Here is a 23,048-nt window from a genome sequence, read left to right on the forward strand (position 1 = left end):
CTTTTTTTATTTTGGGGGGCTTTTTTATTTTGTTAGGGGGATTAGATTAGGTGTAATTAATTTAAAAATATTGTAATTATTTTATTATTTTCTGTAATTTAGTGTTTGTTTTTTCGTACTTTTTATAATTTTATTTAATTGTAATTAATTGTATTTAGTTTAGGGAATTAATTTAATTATAGTGTAGTGTTGGGTGTAATTGTAACTTAGGTTAGGTTTTATTTTACAGCTACATTTGTCTTTATTTTAACTAGGTAGTTATTAAATAGTTAATAACTATTTACGTAACTATTAGTTATATTGTAGCTATCTTAGGGTTTATTTTATAGGTAAGTATTTAGTTTTAAATAATAATTTTAATAAATAATTTAATAAATAATTTAGTTAATTGTAGTAATTTAATTTACATTTACGGGTTAATAATTTGATTATAGTGGCGGCGACATTGTGGGCGGCAGATTAGGGGTTAATAAATGTAGTTAGGTTGCAGCGAGATTGGGGGCGGCAGATTAGGGGTAAATAAATATAATGTAGGGTTCGGCGATGTTGGGGGCAGCAGATTAGGGGTTCATAACTATAATGTAGGTGGTGGCGGTGTCCTGAGCGGCAGATTAGGGGTTAATAATATAATGCAGGTGTGGGTGATGTCGGGGGCAGCAGATTAGGGGTTAATAAGTGTAAGATTAGGGGTGTTTAGACTCAGGGTTCATGTTAGAGTGTTAGTTGTAGACATAAAATGTATTTCCCCATAGGAATCAATGGGGCTGCGTTAGGAGCTAAATGCTGCTTTTTTGCAGGTGTTTTTTTTTCAGCCGGCTCTCCCCCATTGATTCCTATGGGGAAATCGTGCACAAGCACGTTTTACCAGCTCACCGCTATCGTAAGCAGCGCTGGTATTGAGGTGAGATGTGGAGCAAAATTTTTCTCTTCGCTCACTTTTTTGCGGTTAACGCCGAGTTTCTAAAAACTCGTAATACCAGCGCTGTCTGTAAGGGAGCGGTGAGCATAAACTGCTCATTAGCACCACACCCCTGTTGACGCAAAACTTGTAATCTAGGTGAGTGTATTGGCTTGCACAAAAGTAATTATTATCAATATGATAAACTGTGGCACAACAGGAGGTCAAGTTAGACTTCATACATTTTGAAAACCTTGTTTAATAATAAGTGTATAATGCAGTTATGATTGTGTAGTATTGATCATAGCACTTGATTTACACGTTGACACTCAAGCATTTCTGGTTGTCTGGTTTACTCAGACACTCTAAAAATATTTCACATATATGGCCTAATACACAGAGCGAATATGGCTAGCATTTTGAGTGATTATTTTTTTGTACACTTGAGCCATAATGTAGGCTCCTTTTCTTTGAGTAAATTAGAGCCTTGAAATTAGAGTGTGGTATAGGACCGGAAGTGACGTGAGTACACTTCCGGCTACACGAGACAGCACTTTAGTTTGGCGCCACAACATTGGAAGGTTTGGAATTTGATTGATTTGTTTATCACTATATTGTGTGATTGTTTTCACTGTTATGCTGATAAAGGGTAGTATATTCCCGAAAACGTTCCATTAAAGTAACTTTGTTATTTCAAATAGAAGTCCTGTGAGTGCAATTTTTTGCTTTACTATATATACACCCTGTTCCCAATTATTATGCCAATGATATCTTTCTCATTTACCTAAATAATTGATGTAAACAACAGTCAGCATAATTCTCATGTTATCAACTATTAAGAGTACAATTCAAATTTTATTGAACAAACCTCCTAAAGATAACAGTATTTTTTTGAAAATAAAAAACTTACAATGCACTGTTCCAAATTATTACGCACGGTAAGTTTCAAAACACTTTATAGGTTGTAAAGAACTGATAATTGTTATTTGTTGTGTTTGCAGCATATTTGCTGAAATCAAAAGCTATTTCAATCAAACTTTGAACAACATTTTAACTTTTTAAACATTTTAGCAGGTCACGTTACATTTTAACATAGGACCCCTTATTTGATAGCAGCTTCACAAGTCTTGCATCCATTGAACTTGTGAGTTTTTTTTACAGTTTCTGCTTGAATTTGTTTGCAAGATGTCAGAATAGCCTCCCAGAGCTGCTGTTTGGATGGAAACTTCCTCCCACCCTCATAGATCTTTTGCTTGAGGATGCTCCAAAGGTTCTCAATAGGATTGAGGTCAAGGGAGGATGGAGGCCACACCATTCCTTTCTCTCCTTTTATCCCCATAGCAGCCATTGATGCAGAGGTATTCTTTGAAGCATGAGATGCTGTATTGTTATGCATGACGATGATTTATTACGGAAAGCATAGTTCTTCCTTCTGTACCAGGGAAGGAAGTGGTCAGTCAGGAACTCCACATACTTTGCAGAGGTCATCTTTACACCTTCAGGGACCCTAAAGGGGCCGACCAGCTCTCTTGCCATGATTCCGGCCAAAAACATGACTCCACCACCGCCTTGCTGATGTTGCAGCCTTGTTAGAACAGGGTGGCCATCCACCAATCATCCACTACTCCATCCATCTGGACCATCCAGGGTTGCGCGACACTCATCAGTGAACAGGACTGTTTGAAAATTAGTCTTCAGGTATTTTTCTGCCCAATGCAGCCATTTCTGCTTGTGTGCATTGGTTAGTGGTGGCCGAATGGAAGGTTTATGCACAGTTGCAAGACTTGAGGACTCTACACCTTGATGTCCGTGGGACTCCAGAGGCACCAGCAGCTTCAAATATCTGTTTTCTGCTATGTAATGGTATTTTAGCAGCTGCTCTCTTGATCCGATGCATGGATCTGGCGAAATCTTCCTCAATGTGCCTTTATCTGCACGAACCCGTCTGTGCTCTGAATCAGCCACAAATCTCTTAATAGTGCGATGATCACGCTTAAGTTTTCGTGAAATATCAAATGTTTTCATACCTCGCCCAAGGCATTGAACTATTTCACTCTTTTCGGCAGCAGAGAGATCCTTTTTCTTCCCCATATTGCTTGAAAATGGTGCTCTGCTTAATAATGTGGAACACCCTCCTTTAGTAGTTTTTCCTTTAATTGGGCTCACCTGGCAATTTAATTATCACAGGTGTCCGAGATTGTTTTCAGTGATCAAAAGAGCCCTGAGACACAATGCCATCCATGAGTTAAACTGAAAAAAAAATATTTAATCTTTGTGACACTGAAATAGAATTTGCATAATAATTTGGAACAGGGTATATATATATATATATATATATATATATATATAATGTGTGTGTGTATATCTATCTATCTATCTATCTCTGTGTGTATATATATATATATATATATATATATATATATATATATATATATATTATGTGTATATATATATATGTATATACTATGTGTGTGTATATATATATATATATATATATATATATATATATATATATATATATGTATATAAATGCTCAAACTATAGAAAAGATCAAATGCCTTAAAGATCGATGCCTTAAACACAAGTATCATTGACTGGAAAATGTAACAAAGATCTTGAGATGAAAAACACAAAACATACGAAAACAATAACCATTGATTTTAAAAGTACATATAAACAGAACATAAGAGAAAACCCCTTGTATGTAGATATACACTGAAATGCAGTCCTCCAAAAGCGTGATCGCAACCAAATGCTTGCATCCAAGATTGAATTAAATTACTCACGCAGTCCTCAAGGCAATACAGCTGGCCAGCAAGTCTCAAGGTATACCTCTTTGCTTCTAGGCCAGTTTCAAACAAATCCGCCTTAAAGGGACATAATACTCATATGCTAAATCACTTGAAACTGATGCAGTATAATTGTAAAAAGCTGACAGGAAAATATCACCTGAGCATCTCTAAGTAAAAAGGAAGATATTTTACCTCACAATCTCCTCAGCTCAGCAGAGTAAGTTCTGTGTAAAGTTATACTCGGCTGCAGCCCAGCTGCAGGTAAAAATAAAATAAAATGAAGAAATGAACAGCAGCCAATCAGCATCAGCAGTGCTGAGGTCATGAATTCTTTTACTGTGATCTCATGAGATTTCCCTTAACTCTCATGAGATTTCATTGTAAACTTCCTTACACTGAATAGGGAAATAAGATGAGTGTGCACGAAAGCTCACTCCCTTAGCTGTCCCGGGACAGACATACTGATTTGTTGCTTAGAAGTCCTTTAAAATGGGATGTGGCTACTGAGGAACTTTTGAGGTAAAATATCTTTCTTTTTTACATAGAGATGTTCAGGTGATATTTTCTAGTCAGCTTTTTACAGCTATACTGCATCATTTTCAAGTGTTTAAACATTTGGGTATTATGGCCCTTTAAGGTTCCTTAACATGGATACTCTGGTCTTATGGAGTGACATCAGATTTGTGAGTGCTTTTGTCCTAACACACCCCTCATTCGATTGGTTGACTTCCAAACACCAAAACCTTGTAGGCAAATCTGCCTGTCAGCAGCAGGATACACAAAGGCAGCTGTTAAATAGCATAGCTGATGTATAGCATAGTTACAACCTTGGGAAGACTAAACTCAAACTTTCCAAATATACAGTTCTGTGTTCAAATGCCCAGAAAGGTATGTCCGATCCAATCTATTCTAGGTATCTCACGGATGTCCAGAAACTCCTCCTACCGGCACTCTTAGTAACTGGAAAGTTCATACATCTAAAAGAGGGTAACCTTGTCTCAAAGGTAATGTTTATAGCAAATAAAGTCCATAAGCAAATGTTGCAAATGGAAAAACAGACATAGTGCCAATGTCATGTATGTTTCACCCCCACAGGTAGCGTGTGTATCAGGGGCTTCATCAAGGCATGGTTGGTATCCCAGAACCACTTCCTTTATAGCACATGTCTGTGCTCAGGTGATTATTCTTTACATTTCTTAAAGGGGACTACATCAACATAAAAGATTATATATGAAAACTGCTCTTTATCACCACAGTGATTGCATAGTAAATGTAACAACATAATTCCTAGTGTAAACATTTCATCCTATCACTGCAACTTCACATTTAGTGTTAATCAATGTAGCATGTCGTTCACTCTACTTACGCACATGCATAAATCATCAATATAATATTACAAAAAGGAAGCAAACTCAAGTTTGTCATTTAAGCCAAGTGGAAATCTAGTCCCTAGCCTAAAGATCAACTTGGCCTCTTTCTGAAGTAAAACCTTATTGTTGTCTCCCCCTCTACCAGAGGAGATCCCATTATCAGTTACTACAAACCTAAGGGACTGTGCATCACTATTGTGTGCACAGGCAAAATGTCTCACTACATTAGTTTCCCATAGCTTCGTGATATTGTCCCTGTGTTCTTGTACCCGGTCCTTTATGACTCTTTTCATTTTACCAACATAAAAGACTGGGAAAGAATATATAGACGATATATAACCCCTATAGAGTTACAGTTAAAGAAAAAACTAATGTCATACATTGTCACCCCATCAACTGTAAATTTCTTTGTGCTGTCCATACAGGTACAATATACACAATGGCCACAGGGGAAACTCCCCTTGATTCCTTTATTTTTCAGAAGTGTATAATTTAAACCAAAGTCGTCATATATGCCATCTCTCGCATTGGTTCCATCTGTAAAAAATTTTCTGTAATTTTTTTTGTCAGACAAGTTGAAAAAGAGATTCAATCTCTTAATTAAAATCTGAGTGTTGATAATTGACAAGAATTTGGTCATAAAGCCGGCAGACAAGGGTCGGCAATCTGGTCCTGATGGACGAGTGCCTATATATGAATGAGGTTAAACTTCAATTGAATGATAAACATCGGTATGAGAAGCTTGATATGAACCCCCTGGTAAAAATACAGAACTCTCTGTTTTAATTACTAAATGACGCTAAAAGTCGAGAGATAATTACGTCTAAGGAATTTGGTTTTCTATACCCTGAACATCCAGTGATGCCAGTGTTCTATGTTCTTCCTAACTTACACAAAAATATGAAATGCCCCCCTTGGATACCGATAGTGTCTAGGATTGGAAGTGTAACAGAAAAAAATGGTGAATATGAATATCGGCATCTACGCCCTTTTTTAGTGACACTTCCTTCCTATGTCAAAGATACATTGGATCTTCTTAGGAGACTTGATGGCATTTGTGTGGGAGGAACCTCTATTCTGGCATCACTGGATGTGGAGAGTTTATACTCTTCCATGCCTCATGATATAGGTCTGAAAGCTGCTGAAAGCTTTTTGAATACTAGAGGCCCTCAGTTTAAAGAACACAATCATTTTATATTGTCTTTACTTAAATTCACCCTAGAAAATAATGTGTTCATGTTTGATGGTAAGGTGTATCGCCAGTTGAAATGTGACGGATACCCCAGCTACCCTGACTGGGTAGCTCTGCCAAAGGGTTTCTCCTTCCTCCCTGCCAACTGCAGCTATGTAGGTGGCAAGTGACCACAGCCTGTAGCCACCCCTGATGCCCGACAGCATCAGTACCCGGGTCCCACCCTGTGACAGACTCCAGCTACCCAGGCTGGGTAGCTCTGCCTGGGGATCCTTTCTCAGCCTGGAACAGGCTGCTATGTAGCCCAGGAAAGTGATTCTAGCAGGAGCCCACCTAAATGACTAGACAGACTAGCATTCAGATGAAGTAAGAACTGATTTTATTGTAAAACATACACTCCTTTTATACACACACTTATCTTGATAAGAACAGAAGACAATGCTAAAGTTTTGCCGCCATTCCCTCCCCTCCAGACTGACCGGTGCCTCCATAGAAACCATAGTCCCACAGAATCCCAGGACACAGTGGTGACAGTTTTGGGGTGATACCAGGGTGTCATTTGAAAGCTCCTGGTCCCCAGATGCCACAGTCCAAACATCAGCATGATTCGTTACTGAGGACCGGAGTTACAGTCCATAGAGGGTACGGAGTTACAGTCCGTTGAAGTTATGGGTTTAGGGGTGTCCAAAACCCCCAGTTCCCAAGGGATCTCCCCTCTGATAATTACCACAGCTCTTGTCCTCCCTAGGGGCTACCAATCACCAAAAGTGCGGGGTTCTGGGGCAAAGGGCTGCTGGAGAGACCAGGGGTAAAGGTGTCATGCTGTCCTGTGGCCGACCGGGAGTTCCAGGAGCCCGGCCAGCCTGAAAGGAGTTAGGCGGGTGTCCGTTGTGAGGTAGCCGACCAGGAGTTCCAGGAGCCCAGCCAGCCTAGGAGGGTTTTCCTGGTTATACACAAGCTCTACACAAAACAAGCATACAAAAGCTTCCAGAGATTGTGGTTGCTCTGAGGAGCCCAAAACGACTGAGAAACAACAGGGGTGAGGTTGTAGGGGGGTTGGGGGTAGCCTTAGCTGTCTGGTATACGTGACACCCCATTGGATACCGATAGTGTCTGGGATTGGAATTGTCACTAAAAAAATTGCTGAAAATGTAGATAAGCATCTACGCCCTTTTTTAGTGACACTTCCTTCCTATGGGGAGGGAGGATGACTACATCCTCTCCCAGGGGATGGCTTTGCCGCTGGGGAGAGAGACCGACTGTCTCCTCTCCCAGCTCCTGGCTCTGCCGCTGGGGAGAGAGACTGACTGTCTCCTCTCCCAGGAGGGGGTTCTGCTGCTGGGGAGAGTAATTGACATCCATCTTTCCCTGCAAGGGGTTCTCTGTAAGGGGAGGGAGGACGGCTATCTCCGCTTCCGGGTTTCCTGGAGCTGTTACAGGTGCTGGGCAGAGGTCGGCGGTTCTCTGCCCTATTGTCAGCACTTCTGCTGGGGTGGCTCCCTTGTCCAAGTCTATAAGCTCAGAGCCAGACTGCTGATCAGGATCCCAGAGGGCTGCACCCCAGATATGTATGCCCCTGGCATGCTGCTTAGCGAGATCCAGAAGCCTCTTGTATTCCTTGACCAGTGCCTCTTCCTGGTCAATTATTAAATCCAGATCGTCCAGCAGCCAGGTCTCCTCCAAGAGATCCAGCAGTTCCTCTTGGAGCCCAGAGATATCCTCCAGACCCTGGTTTGTCTCGCTCCCAAACTGTGGGTCCTCTGTCCTTTTTGTAAACAGCAATCCAGGGCCGGCGAAGCCAAAGCCCTCTGTGGGGGAGCCTTCCTCCAGCCATGGTTGAGCTTGCATAGCGAGCCATTGGAGGGCCCGATAGCCGTCCTCCACCCACCCTCTTGCTGGATCAGTCTATGTAGAACAGCTAGCCATTCCTTCTTTGGCTGTTCTCCCAGGAAAGGCAGTCTCACGGTCCATCTCATGTCATTCGTGGGGAGGACCTTTCCATTTTCCTGCTCCTGTTGAAGAGCCTCCCACCAGAGGTCTTGGAGGGCAAGGTTCCTACATGCCAGAACGTCCTGTTCCGAACAAAGGATCATTTGTTCTGGTCAGCATCTTTTGTACTCTCCCTAGGAACTCTGCCTCCATATTTACCGGCTACTGTGGTACGTCTCCTTTGTCAGCAGAAACTGTGTGAAAGAAGCAGATCCCACCACTGCCAGCCAATGTGACAAATACCCCGTCTACACCGACTGGGTAGCTCCGACAAAGGGGTCCTGCTTCCTCCCTACCGACTGCAGCTATGTAGTTGGCAAGTGACCACAGCCTGTAGCCACCCCTGATGCCCGACAGCATCAGTACCCATGGTCGCACCCTGTGACAGACTCCAGCTACCCAGGCTGGGTAGCTCTGCCTGAGGATCCTTTCTCTGCCTGGAACAGGATGCTTTGTAGCCCAGGAAAGTGATTCTAGCAGGAGCCCACCTAAATGACTAGACAGACTAGCATTCAGGTGAAATAAAAACTGGTTTTATTGTACAACATACACTCCTTTTATAGACACGCTTATCTTGATAAGAACAGAAGACAATGCTAAAGTTTTCCCGCCATTCCCGCCCCTCCAGACTGACCAGCGCCTCCATAGAAACCATAGTCCCACAGAATCCCAGGACACAGTGGTGACGGTTTTAGGGTGGCAGCACTTTCAGGGTGTCATTTGAAAGCTCTCGGTCCCCAGATGCCGCAGTCCAAACATCAGCATGATTCGTTACTGACCGGAGTTACAGTCCATTGAAATTATGGGGTTAGCAGTGTCCAAAACCTCCAGTTCCCAAGGGAGCTCCCCTCTGATAATTGCCACAGCTCTTTTCCTCCCTAGGGGCTACCAATCCCCAAAAGAGCGGAGTTCTGGGGCAAAAGGCTGCTGGAGCGACCAGGGGTAAAGTTAGCAGGTGTCCTGCTTTCCTGTGGCTGACTGGGAGTTCCAGGAGCCCAGCCAGCCTGAAAGCAGTTAGGCGGTTGTCCGTTGTGAGGCGCCCGACTGGGAGTTCCAGGAGCCCAGCCAGCCTAGCAGAGTTTTCCTGGTCATACACAAGCTCTTCACAAAACAAGCAAACAAAAGCTTCCAGAGATTGTGGTTGCTCTGAGGAGCCCAAAACCACTGAGAAACAACAGGGGTGAGGTTGTAGGGGGGGTTGGGGGTAGCCTTAGCTGTCTGGTATACGTGACACCCCATTGGATACCGATAGTGTCTGGGATTGGAATTATCACAAAAAAAATTGCTGAAAATGTAGATAAGCATCTACGCCCTTTTTTAGTGACACTTCCTTCCTATGTCAAAGATACATCGGATCTTCTTAGGAGACTTGATGGCATTTGTGTGGAAGGAACGTCTATTCTGGCATCACTGGATGGGGAGAGTTTATACTCTTCCATTCCTCATGAAATAGGTCTGAAAGCTACTGAAAGCTTTTTGAATACTAGAGGCCCTGAGATTAAAGAACACAATAATTTTATATTGTCTTTACTTAAATTCATCCTAGAAAATAATGTGTTCATGTTTGATGGAAAGGTGTATCGCCAGTTGAGAGGCACGGCGATGGGGGCAGTTTGTGCCCCAACTTACACCTGTCTGCATTCGGGAGCCTGGGAGCTCTTTGATGTTTTGGAGAACTATGGTAATATTGTGGATGAACACATTCATATGTTGATACGTTATGTGGATGATGTGCTCATCCTGTGGGATGGCACAACTGATGAGTTTAAAGGGACAGTCTAGTCAAAATTAAACTTTCATGATTCAGATAGGGCATGCAATTTTAAACAACTTTCCAATTTACTTCTATTATCTAATTTGCTCAAATCTTTAGATATCCTTTGTTGAAGAAATAGCAATGTACATGTGTGAGCCAATCACACAAGGCCTTTATGTGCAGCAACCAATCAGCAGCTACTGAGCATATCTAGATATGCTTTTCAGCAAGTGATATCAAGAGAATGAAGCAAATTAGATAATAGAAGTAAATTAGAAAGTTGTTTAAAATGACATGCTCTTTCTAGATCATGCATGAAAATAATTGGGTTTAATGTCCCTTTAAGTATTTTGTATCCATTTTGAATAAGAACAGTAGGAAAATATTTCTGACTTTTGAAAAGAGCACCCAGGGCTGAGCATGTTGCAGGGTCATTGGATGTGTACCCGGCCCCGTATGAGAGTACAGTCCCCTTCTGTGTTTTGTATATGTCAAGGGTGATCACATAAGCCTGTGCACCTTTCCCTTGTTCCTAGTTTGTTTGGATTTGAGAGCTTACATTGTGTGGCTGTTTCTTGACATGGTACCTGGGCTTGTCCCATTTGGACAGATGCGGTAACTAACCTTTCCATTTTTGCTTTTAAATCTTAGCTGAGAGCTTGTGAGTGCTGGACTTTCTCTGTGTGTTGTATTAATTTGTTTTGTAATTTTCCCTATGGTTCTTGCACCCAGGCCTGTCTGGGGTTAACTGCCTGTGATTCTAGGGACAGCACAGCTTCCTGTGAGTGCCGGTGAGCACCCAGAGCTGAGCATGTGGCAGGGTCATGTAATGTGTACCCGGTCCGGTATGAAAGTGCAGTCCCCTTCCATGTTTTGTATATGTCTAGGGTTATTACATAAGCTTGTACTCCCTTCCCTTGTTCCCAGTTTGTTTGGATTTGAGAGCTTGCATTGTGTGGCTGTTTTAGGGTGCCAGGTATTGTAAAGGACCTTGACGTGGTACCTGGGCTTGTCCAATTTGGCCAGATAAGGTAACTAACCTTTCCATTTTTGCTTTTAAATCTTAGCTGAGAGCTTGTAAGTGAGTGCTGGACTTTCTCTGTGTGTTGTATTAATTTGTTTTGTAATATTTCCTATGGTTCTTGCACCCACACCTGTCTGGGGTTTACTGCTTGTGACTCTGGGGACAGCACAGCTTCCTGTGAGAGTCGGTGAGCACCCAGGGCTGAGCATATTGCAGGGTCATGGGATGTGTACCCTGTCAGGTATGAGAGTGCAGTCCCCTTCCGTGTTTTGTATATGTCTAGGGTTATTACATAAGCCTGTGCACCCTTCCCTTGTTCCCAGTTTGTTTGGATTTCAGAGCTTGCATTGTATGACTGTTTTAGGGTCCCAGGTATTTGAATGGACCTTGACGTAGTACCTGGGCTTGTCCCATTTGGCCACATGCAGTAACTAACCTTTCCATTTTTGCTTTTAAATTTTAGCTGAGAGCTTGTAAGTGAGTGCTGGATTTTCTCTGTGTGTTGTATTAATTTGTTTTGTAATTTTCCCTATGGTTCTTGCACCCAGGCCTGTCTGGGGTTAACTGCCTGTGACTCTGGGGACAGCACAGCTTCCTGTGAGTGCCGGTGAGCACCCAGGGCTGAGCATATTGCAGGGTCATGGGATATGTACCCTGTCCGGTATAAGAGTGCAGTCCCCTTCCGTGTTTTGTATATGTCTAGGGTTATTACATAAGCCTGTGCACCCTTCCATTGTTTCCAGTTTGTTTGGATTTGAGAGCTTGCATTGTGTGGCTGTTTTAGGGTCCCAGGTATTGGAAAGGATCTTGACGTGGTACCTGGGCTTGTCCCATTTGGCCAGATGCGGTAACTAACCTTTCCATTTTTGCTTTTTAATTTTAGCTGAGAGCTTGTAAGTGAGTGCTGGATTTTCTCTGTGTGTTGTATTAATTTTTTTTGTAATGTTCCCTATGGTTCTTGCACCCAGGCCTGTCTGGGGTTAACTGCCTGTGACTCTGGGGAAAGCACAGCTTCCTTTGAGTGTCGGTGAGCACCCAGGGCTGAGCATGTTGCAGGGTCATGTAATGTGTACCCGGTCCGGTATGAAAGTTAATTCCCCTTCCGTGTTTTGTATATGTCTAGGGTTATTACATAAGCCTGTGCACCCTTCCCTTGTTCCCAGTTTGTTTGGATTTCAGAGCTTGCATTGTATGGCTGTTTTAGGGTCCCAGGTATTGGAATGGACCTTGACGTAGTACCTGGGCTTGTCCCATTTGGCCACATGCAGTAACTAACCTTTCCATTTTTGCTTTTAAATTTTAGCTGAGAGCTTGTAAGTGAGTGCTGGACTTTCTCTGTGTGTTGTATTAATTTGTTTTGTAATTTTCCCTATGGTTCTTGCACCCAGACCTGTCTGGGGTTAACTGCCTGTGACTCTGGGGACAGCACAACTTTCTGTGAGTGCCGGTGAGTACCCAGGGCTGAGCATGTTGCAGGGTGCAAGAACCATAGGGATGTGTACCCTGTCTGGTATGAGAGTGCAGTCCACTTCCGTGTTTTGTATATGTCTAGGGTGATTACATAAGCCTGTGCACCCTTCCCTTGTTCCCAGTTTGTTTGGATTTGAGAGCTTGCATTGTGTGGCTGTTGTAGGGTCCCAGGTATTGGAAAGGACCTTGACGTGGTACCTGGGCTTGTCCCATTTGGCCAGATACGGTAATTAACCTTTCCATTTTTGCTTTTAGATCTTAGCTGAGAGCTTGCAAGTGAGTGCTGGACTTTCTATGTGTGTTGTATTAATTTGTTTTGTAATTTTCCCTATGGTTCTTGTACCCAGGCCTGTCTGGGGTTAACTGCTTGTGACTCTGGGGACAGCACAGCTTCCTGTGAGTGTCGGTGAGCACCCAGGGCTGAGCATGTTGCAGTTTCATGGGATGTGTACCCGGTCCGGTATGAGAGTGCAGTCCCCTTCCGTGTTTTGTATATTTCTAGGGTTATTACATAAGCCTGTGTACCCTTCCCTTATTCCCAGTTTGTTTGGATTTGAGAACTTGCATTGTGTGGCTGTTTTAGGGTCCCAAGTATTGGAAAGGACCTTGACGTGGTACCTGGGCTTGTCCCATTTGGCCAGATGCGGTAACTAACCTTTCCATTTTTGCTTTTAAATCTTAGCTGAGAGCCGTGAGTGCTGGACTTTCTCTGTGTGTTGTATTAATTTGTTTTGTAATTTTCCCTATGGTTCTTGCACCAAGACCTGTCTGGGGTTAACTGCCTGTGACTCTGGGGACAGCACAGCTTCCTGTGAGTGCCGGTGAGCACCCAGGGCTGAGCATGTTGCATGGTCATGGGATGTGTACCCTGTCCGGTATGAGAGTGCAGTCCACTTTCATGTTTTGTATATGTCTAGGGTGATTACATAAGCCTGTGCACCCTTCCCCTATTCCCAGTTTGTTTTGATTTGAGAGCTTGCATTGTGTGGCTGTTTTAGGGTCCCAGGTATTTGAAAGGACCTTGACGTGGTACCTGGGCTTGTCCCATTTGTCTAGATGCGGTAACTACACAGGAAAAAAGGTTTGTTAAAGATACTGACACTCTCAATCTCTAAAATGCTAACCCAGAGGTTGGAATATCTCCTAAATTCAGGAAAAAACAGTGTTTGAGACCGCGCCAAAACAAAACTGCTACAACAGACTCCAAATGAAATAGAAGTCTCTCTACTTCTATAGATATACAGAAATACAATAAATAATATCACAAAGGAGCGCTCAAAATAGAGCTAAAGTGTGGCTGTATTGGATAACAAATAAATAATAAACGTGCAAAAAAGCTAATCAGACTAATAGATGTATCAATGAGCAAACGCAGAAAATTAACCACAATTGCCTAACAGTGGTACAATCTAAATAACCTAGCTCAGCACTAAATAAAGGAACACAATCTAGATATAGTAATAAAAATATCAGTGTAAATGCAAATGGCGATCTAAGAGTGCATTTCATTATAAAGTAATTTAATTGAATATAACACTCTGGATTAAATATAACAGTTTCAATTAATATAACAGTTCCAATTCATATAAAATACATTTATTACATAAAATTAAGGTCGACCTTATAAGTGAATGAAAAAAATAACAATTTGCAACAAAAGAACAAATAATCAATAAAACAAAATATAAAATATAAAATGTAGTTGAGTCCTTAGGATGATGACAATGTACCAATTGGCCAAAAGTAGCCAAAAAGTCTATTAAGATATCTTTGGATCCTGGGTATTGGTAAGCTTTAAATCCATAGTATGATAAGCCTCCTGGAAACAAAAGACAATCTCCTTCAGGCAGTGTGAAGAGCCGTATGCAAAAGAATTACTCTCTACTCACAGTTTCAAAAGGCTGAGGTCTGCGATGGAAAGTGCCCAATACTAATAGCTGTATTTGTCTTTCTCACGTTCTGGATAATCTCCAAACAGTTCAAAGTATTAAGGGCAATACTAAATACCTAAATGTCAGCGTAATATAACACCCGCAATCCTGGAGCCTGAAACCAAAACTACGGCTGCTAGCTGAATAACCCTCTAGACTGACAGGCTAATATAATCAGCCCAGTCAGTCAGAGGTGCCATGGCCAAAATTCAGAAGCACCGTTGCAACACTGGTATGTCGGCTCTATGCGGGATAAGAAGATACACTCCGTGTGGAGTAATTAAACCATTGAGCAACGCGTTTCAAAATTAATCTTTTTCAAGTTCACTCGCTTGAAAAAGATTAATTTTGAAACGCGTTGCCAGTCTAGAGGGTTATTCAGCTAGCAGCCGTAGTTTTGGTTTCAGGCTCCAGGATTGCGGGTTTTACATTACACTGACATTTAGGTATTTAGTATTGCCCTTAATACTTTGAACTGTTTGGAGATTATCCAGAACGTGAGAAAGACAAATACAGCTATTAGTATTGGGCACTTTCCATCGCAGACCTCAGCCTTTTGAAACTGTGAGTAGAGAGTAATTATTTTGCATACGGCTCTTCACACTGTCTGAAGGAGATTGTCTTTTGCTTCCAGGAGGCTTATCATACTACGGATTTAAAGCTTACCAATACCCAGGATCCAAAGATTTCTTAATAGACTTTTTGGCTACTTTTGGCCAATTGGGACATTGTCATTATCCTAAGGACTCAACTACATTTTATATTTTATATTTTGTTTTATTGATTATTTGTTCTTTTGTTGCAAATTGTTATTTTTTTCATTCACTTATAAGGTCGACCTTAATTTTATGTAATAAATGTATTTTATATGAATTGGAACTGTTATATTAATTGAAACTGTTATATTTAATCCAAAGTGTTATATTCAATTAAATTACTTTATAATTAAATGCACTCTTAGATCGCCATTTGCATTTACACTGATATTTTTATTACTATATCTAGATTGTGTTCCTTTATTTAGTGCTGAGCTAGGTTATTTAGATTGTACCACTGTTAGGCAATTGTGGTTAAAGGGACATTATACACTCATTTTTTTCTTTGCATAAATGTTTTGTAGATCTATTTATATAGCTCATAAAGTTTTTAAAAAAAATAAATGTATAGTTTTGCTTATTTTAAAATAACATTGCTCTGATTTTCAGACTCCTAACCAAGCCCCAAAGTTTTATGTGAATACTGTCAGCTACCTTCTCCAGCTTGCTCTTGTCTGTGTAAAGGGTCTTTTCATATGCAAAAGAAGGGGGAGGATAAACCATTTTAAAAACTTACTTAGAAGCTCTCAGTTTGGCTCTGTTGAAAAGGTAGTTGGAAAGCCCACTGCAAGTGGCAAATAAGACACTCCCCCCGAGTGTCTTATTTGCCACTTGCAGTGGGCTTTCCAACTACCTTTTCAACAGAGCCAAACTGACAGCTTCTAAGTAAGTTTTTAAACAGTTGTATACTGGATTTTTATATCAGTATCTGTGCATCTTATTCTTTATAGTAGTGTCTATTACATGCAGTTATATGAAAATGAGTGTATACTGTCCCTTTAATTTTCTATGTTTGCTCATTGATACATCTATTAGTCTGATTAGCTTTTTTGCACGTTTATTATTTATTTGTTATCCAATACAGCCACACTTTAGCTCTATTTTGAGCGCTCCTTTGTGATATTATTTATTGTATATCTCCTAAAACCAACCACAATGTAGAGACAAAAAACTGGGCATTTTAATAGTACCTATTGTACTCAGTAATATAAAGATAAAAATATGTAAGTGACAATATAGTGGGGGAGGTCACTAGAATAATCTGGAGATAAACTGGAATGTCTAGAATAATTAAAACAACAATAAAGATGTGTGTCAGATAATTTGAAAATTGATTGTGGAATTGGGTACGTATTCAGCGTAATATAGGTTTGCGTGACCAATATGATTAAACTGGATTAAAATATATACACAGTGTTATAACATTAAAAAATGTTTTTTGTTTTAATGGTTGTGCAAATAAAACTAAAATAAATATAAAAGATCTGTTTGTACAGCTAATAGGGTGCCGGCAGCTATTTGGAAATCCCGTCTGGTAAAAAGATATGGCGATGATATCCTATGTGGTGTAGGTGTCAAACAATGCTGATTAAATGTAGAGGTTGCAAAGTTACCAAATCATGCTGCGTCTGAATCACATTTGTAGTGCTTTCACTCAGTTGCAGGTAAGTCCTGGGGCCGAGGTATTTGCTGGCAGCCAAAACTTTTCTTGCGGGCTCTACCTAAAGGTCCTGTTACCTGTTCCGGTGTGAGGGGTCACAAGTAGAGAGTCCGTTTGATTTAGAAATCAATAGTAAAGTTTGGTGAAAAACTCGGTATATAGATCCTGGGTGAGGAATTACGCATATGTATGCACCGCTTGCAAATTCTAAACGGCTTTAATGCACCGCTTGCAAATTCTAAACGGCTTTAATGCACCTCACCTACTATAACCAAAGATCCCACTTGAACTGTACAGATGAGCAAATCTATGCGTTTCAGCCCAGTAGGCCTTTATCAAGATGCTCATAGTAGTATGGAACAGATTTAAATATCCTCATGTTTTTGATAGGTCGATTTTTGACTCCCATAGGGTCTGTTGCAATCAGGAATCAGCTGTCTTGTTTTTACACTTTATCGTGGACTTTGATTCACATATCATGTAGACAATTTGCATAACATTTATAAAACATTTATAAAACATAAAATGTAAAAAACATAGAATATGAAGATTGGAGCATACAATATTTTTTAGCTCTACTTGTATTTTTCTTTTTTCTTAAGTATACAAAAAATTGCAATAAAAAATTGTATTATAAACAATGTATCGTATATTGTTTCATTATGACAATTTAATGTGTATATATGTAATTCTTGTAACTGATGATTCTAAATATGTATCGGCTACTGAGATAGAAAATCTAAATAATCAGATCTACTAAATCAACTAAATGGATCTGATTATTTAGATTTTCTATCTTAGTAGCCGATACATATTTAGAATTATCAGTTACAAGAATCAGCCCCCGCTTGGGCTTGGATCAAGACATCGGAGCCTGGACCGATCGGTGATACCCGACGTGGTGAAGATAAGGTAGGAAGATCTTCAGGGGCTTAGTGTTAGGTTTATTTAAGGGGGGTTTGGGTTAGATTAGGGGTATGTGGGTGGTGAATTGTAATGTTGGGGGGGTATTGTATGTTTTTTTTTCCAGGCAAAAGAGCTGAATTATTTGGGCGTGCCCCGCAAAAGGCCCTTTTAAGGGCTGGTAAGGTAAAAGAGCTTTTCTATTTTTATTTTAGAATAGGGTAGGGCATTTTTTTATTTTGTGGGGCTTTGTTATTTTATTAGTGGGCTTAGAGTAGGTGTAATTAGCTTAAAATTGTTGTAATATTTTTCTAATGTTTGTAAATAATTTTTTATTTTTTGTAACTTAGTTCTTTTTTATTTTTTGTACTTTAGTTAGTTTATTTAATTGTATTTATTTGTAGGTATTGTATTTAATTAATTTATTGATAGTGTAGTGTTAGGTTTAATTGTAACTTAGGTTAGGATTTATTTTACAGGTCATTTTGTAATTATTTTAACTAGGTAACTATTAAATCGTTATTAACTATTTAATAGCTATTTTACCTGGTTAAAATAAATACAAAGTTGCCTGTAAAATAAATATTAATCCTAAAATAGCTACAATATAATTATAATTTATATTGTAGCTATATTAGGGTTTATTTTACAGGTAAGTATTTAGCTTTAAATAGGAATAATTTATTTAATAAGTGTTAATTTATTTTGTTAGATTTAAATTATATTTAATTTAGGGGAGTGTTAGGGTTAGGGTTAGACTTAGCTTTAGGGGTTAATACATTTATTAGAGTAGCGGTGAGGTCCGGTCGGCAGATTAGGGGTTAATAATTGTAGGTAGGTGGAGGCGACATTGGGGGCGGCAGATTAGGGGTTAATAAATATAATATAGGGGTCGGCGGTGTAAGGGGCAGCAGATTAGGGGTTCATAGGAATAACTTAGGTTGCGGAGGTGTACGGAGCGGCAGATTAGTGGTTAATTGTATAATATAGGTGTCAGCGATAGCGGGGGATGCAGATTAGGGGTTAATAAGTGTAAGGTTAGGGGTGTTTAAACTCGGGGTACATGTTAGGGTGTTAGGTGCAGACTTAGGAAGTGTTTCCCCATAGCAAACAATGGGGCTGCGTTAGGAGCTGCACGCTGCTTTTTTGCAGGTGTTAGGTTTTTTTTCAGCTCAAACTGCCCCATTGTTTCCTAGGGGGGAATCGTGCACGAGCACGTTTTTGAAGCTGGCCGTGTCCGTAAGCACCGCTGGTATTGAGAGTTGCAGTGGCGGTAAATTATGCTCTACGCTCCCTTTTTGGGGCCTAACGCAGCCCTTCTGTGAACTCTAAATACCAGCAGTATTTAAAAGGTGCGGGGGAAAAAAAGCCAGCATTAGCTACGCGGGTCGTTACCGACAAAACTCTAAATCTAGCCGAAAGATTGCATGTAGTAGTCAATAAGGGTAGAATATTATATTATTGTCAATAGATAGGTTATCATGTCTTTTATATCATTATTGAGTTACACTATGTCAATGGCCTATAAATAGACAAGTTTGAAACATAGACTGTAGTCTATGAGTAAGCGCCGCTAGGGGGTGCGAAAAGCATCAGACTGTCTTTTAACCTGTCCTGCCATGTCTGTTTGCTATATTTTCCATGTGCCTCAATAAAGGAATTTTTTAATTTTAAAACATTTTGGGCTTTGGAGTAGTGCCTGCTTTCCATTTTTCTTGTCACTGCAATTCTTTTTTCATGTTCTTTTGTTCCATGATGCAGATCCCAACGTATTTTCCTAATCCTCGTTTAGTGTAAATGTTGTGTAGTATTTGTTGTAAAGGATTGTGAATGGTGAATGTGGTTGTGCTATGTTGTGTGAGCGATTGTTGTATGTACATTTAAGCTGATTCTTTTTAGTGTCCATTATATTGTATGTGTAATATGACAGAGCAGTGTGTAGTTCTTGCGATATCGAGTGTCAGATGAATAATCCATATTTTCCTCAGTTTGCATAGATCTCTATGGGAGAATCCATTACGCGTTCATGATTACGCTAGGGAAATTAACGCAGTACTCGTGTTAACATGATGCGTAACAAGGTTGTTTTCAGACTTGTAAAACCTACATTATGAAGAGTGTGCAATGAAAATAATGCATGCGCTATTTGCGAACAGCCATTACGTAAAACTAATAATCTAGCTGATATTTATCTAAATAAAAATATGAAAATAGACAAAAAATATTTTTATAAAAATATATTTTTTCAAACTTTTTCAGATTATCAGGTAAATTATACTTCTTAAAAAAACATGCAATTAACACAATCTTCAGCCACTCATTAACTGGGATCTTGTACAGATGTTATTTCTGTTTTACTTCTTGCATTATTTAGCCAGTATTATCTAGCCTCTAATTATGACCTGCATGTCTCTAAGGGTTTAAACTGGGGGAAATATGAATTAGTTCATCTCTGTTCTCATTAGAGGACCTTCACATTGGTTGCAAACATAAAGTTATTTGTTAAAATACAAAAATATATAGGATGCGCCCTGAACGGGTCAGGCTAATATAAAAAAACATATACAAAATATACTAAAACAATGTAATAAGTAAGGTGCAATATTAAATGTTTAATACAATCGGCTAGATTACGAGTTTTGCGTTATGAGGGGTGCGGTGTTAACTTGCACGTTATTGTCACCGCTCGCTTACCTACAGCGCTGGTATTACAGGTTTTACAAACCCGTCGTTAAAAGGCAAGAAGTGAACGTAGAGCAAAATTGTGCTCCATACCGCACTCCAATAAAAAGCGCTGCTTAAGTCAGCGGTAAGCTGGTTGTACGTGCTCGTGCACGATTTCCCCATAGACATCAATGGGGAGGGCCGGCTGAAAAAAAGCCTAACACCTGCAAAAAAGCAGCGTAAAGCTCAGTAATGCAGCCCCATTGATTCATATGAGGAAACACATTTTATGTTTACACCTAACACCCTAACATTAAAATCTGCTGCACCCGACATCGCCGACACCTACATTATACTTATTAACCCCTAATCTGCCGCTCCGGACATCGCCGCCACCTACATTATACTTATGAACCCCTAATCTGCTGCCCCCAATGTCGCCGACACCTATATTATATTTATTAACCCCTAATCTGCCACCCCCAATGTCGCCGCAACCTACCTACACTTATTAACCCCTAATCTGTCGCCCCCAATGTCGCCACAACCTACCTACACTTATTAACCCCTAATCTGTTGCCCCCAACGTTGCCGCCACTATAATAAACATATTAACCCCTAAACCGCCATACTCCCGCATCACAAACACTAGTTGAATATTATTAACCCCTAATCTGCCGCACCTAACATTGCCACCACCTATCTACATTTATTAACCCCTAATCTGCTGCCCCCAGCGTCGCCGCCACTATATTATATTTATTGATCCCTAAATCTAAGTCTAACCCTAACCCTAACACCCCCTAACATAAATATAATTTAAATAAATCTAAAAACAAATTACTATTATTACCTAAATAATTCCTATTTAAAACTAAATATTTACCTATAAAATAAACCCTAAACTAGCTACAATATAACTAATAGTTACATTGTATCTATTTTAGGGTTTATTTTTATTTTACAGGCAAGTTTGTATTTATTTTAAGTAGGTAGAATAGTTACTAAATAGTTATTAACTATTTAATAACTACCTAGCTAAAATAAATACAAATTTACCTGTAAAATAAAACCTAACCTAAGTTACACTAACACCTAACACTACACTACAATTAAATAAATTACCTAAATTAAATACAATTAACTAAATTAAATTAAATTAGCTAAATTACAAAAAAACAACAACCACTAAATTACAGAAAATAAAAAACAAATTACAATATCTTTAAACTAATTACACTTAATGTAATAGCCCTATCAAAATAAAAAAAGCCCACCCAAAATAAAAAACACTAGCCTAAACTAAATACCAATAGCCCTTAAAAGGGCCTTTTGTGGGGCATTGCCCCAAAGAAATCAGCTCTTTTACCTGTAAAAAAAAATACAAAAACCCCCCCAACAGTAAAATCCACCACCCACACAACCAACCCCCCAAATAAAACCCTAACTAAAAAAACCTAAGTTCCCCATTGCCCTGAAAAAGGCATTTGGATGGGCTTTGCCCTTAAAAGGGCATTTAGCTCTATTGCGGCCCAAAGCCCTAACCTAAAAATAAAACCCACCCAATACACCCTTAAAAAATCCTAACACTAACCCCCCGAAGATCCACTTACCGGGAGAAGTCTTCATCCAAGCAGCAAGATGTCCTCAAGGAAGCCGGCAGAAGTGGCAGAAGGTAACAGAGTTGATGTCTTTGGGGCAATGCCCAGCAAAAGGCACTTTTAAGGGCTATTGGTAGTTTAGTTTGGGTGGGCTTTTTTTATTTTGATAGGGCTATTAGATTAGGTGTAATTAGTTTAAAGATCTTGTAATTTGTTTTTTTATTTTCTGTAATTTAGCGGGGTTTTTTTGTAATTTAGCTAATTGTTTTGAATTTAGTTAATTGTATTTAGGGAATTTATTTAATTGTAGTGTAGTGTTAGGTGTTAGTGTAACTTAGGTTAGGTTTTATTTTACTGGTCAATTTGTATTTATTTTAGCTAGGTAGTTATTAAATTGTTATTAATTATTTAGTAACTATTCTACCTAGTTAAAATAAATACAAACTCCTGTAAAATAAAAATAAACCCTAAGCTAGCTACAATGTAACTATTAGTTATATTGTAGCTATCTTGGGGTTTATTTTATAGGTAAGTATTTTGTTTTAAATAGGAATTATTTAAGTAATGATAGTAATTTTTATTTATATTTATTAGAATTATATTTAAGTTAGGGGGGTTAGGGTTAGACTTAGATTTAGGGGTTAATAAATGTAATATAGTGGCGGCGACGTTGGGGGCGGCAGATTAGGGGTTAATAAATGTAGGTAGGTGGTGGCGATGTTAGGGACAGCAGATTAGGGGTTAATAATATTTAACTAATGTTTGCGAGGCAGGAGTGCGGCGGTTTAGGGGTTAATATGTTTATTATAGTGGCGGCGATGTCGGGACTGGCAGATTAGGGGTTAATAATTTTCTATTAGTGTTTGCGATGCGGGAGGGCCTTGGTTTAGGGGTAAATAGGTAGTTTATGGGTGTTAGTGTACTTTTTAGCACTTTAGTTATGAGTTTCATGCTACAGCGTTGTAGTGTAAAACTCATAACTACTGACTTTTAAATGCGGTACGAATCCTGGCGGGGTAGGCTGTACTGCTCACCTTTTGGCCTCCCAGGACAAGCTCGTAATACCGGCGATATGGAAGTCCCATAGAAAAAAAACTATATGCAATTTGCGTAAGTTGATTTGCGGTAAGGCCAAAAAAGTGTGCGGGACAGCTGTACCTGCAAGACTCTATGAGGCTTAACGCTGCTTTTTTACACCTAAT

The sequence above is a fragment of the Bombina bombina genome, chromosome 3, assembly GCF_027579735.1.
Source record: "Bombina bombina isolate aBomBom1 chromosome 3, aBomBom1.pri, whole genome shotgun sequence".
NCBI classification, from domain to species: Eukaryota; Metazoa; Chordata; class Amphibia; order Anura; family Bombinatoridae; genus Bombina; species Bombina bombina.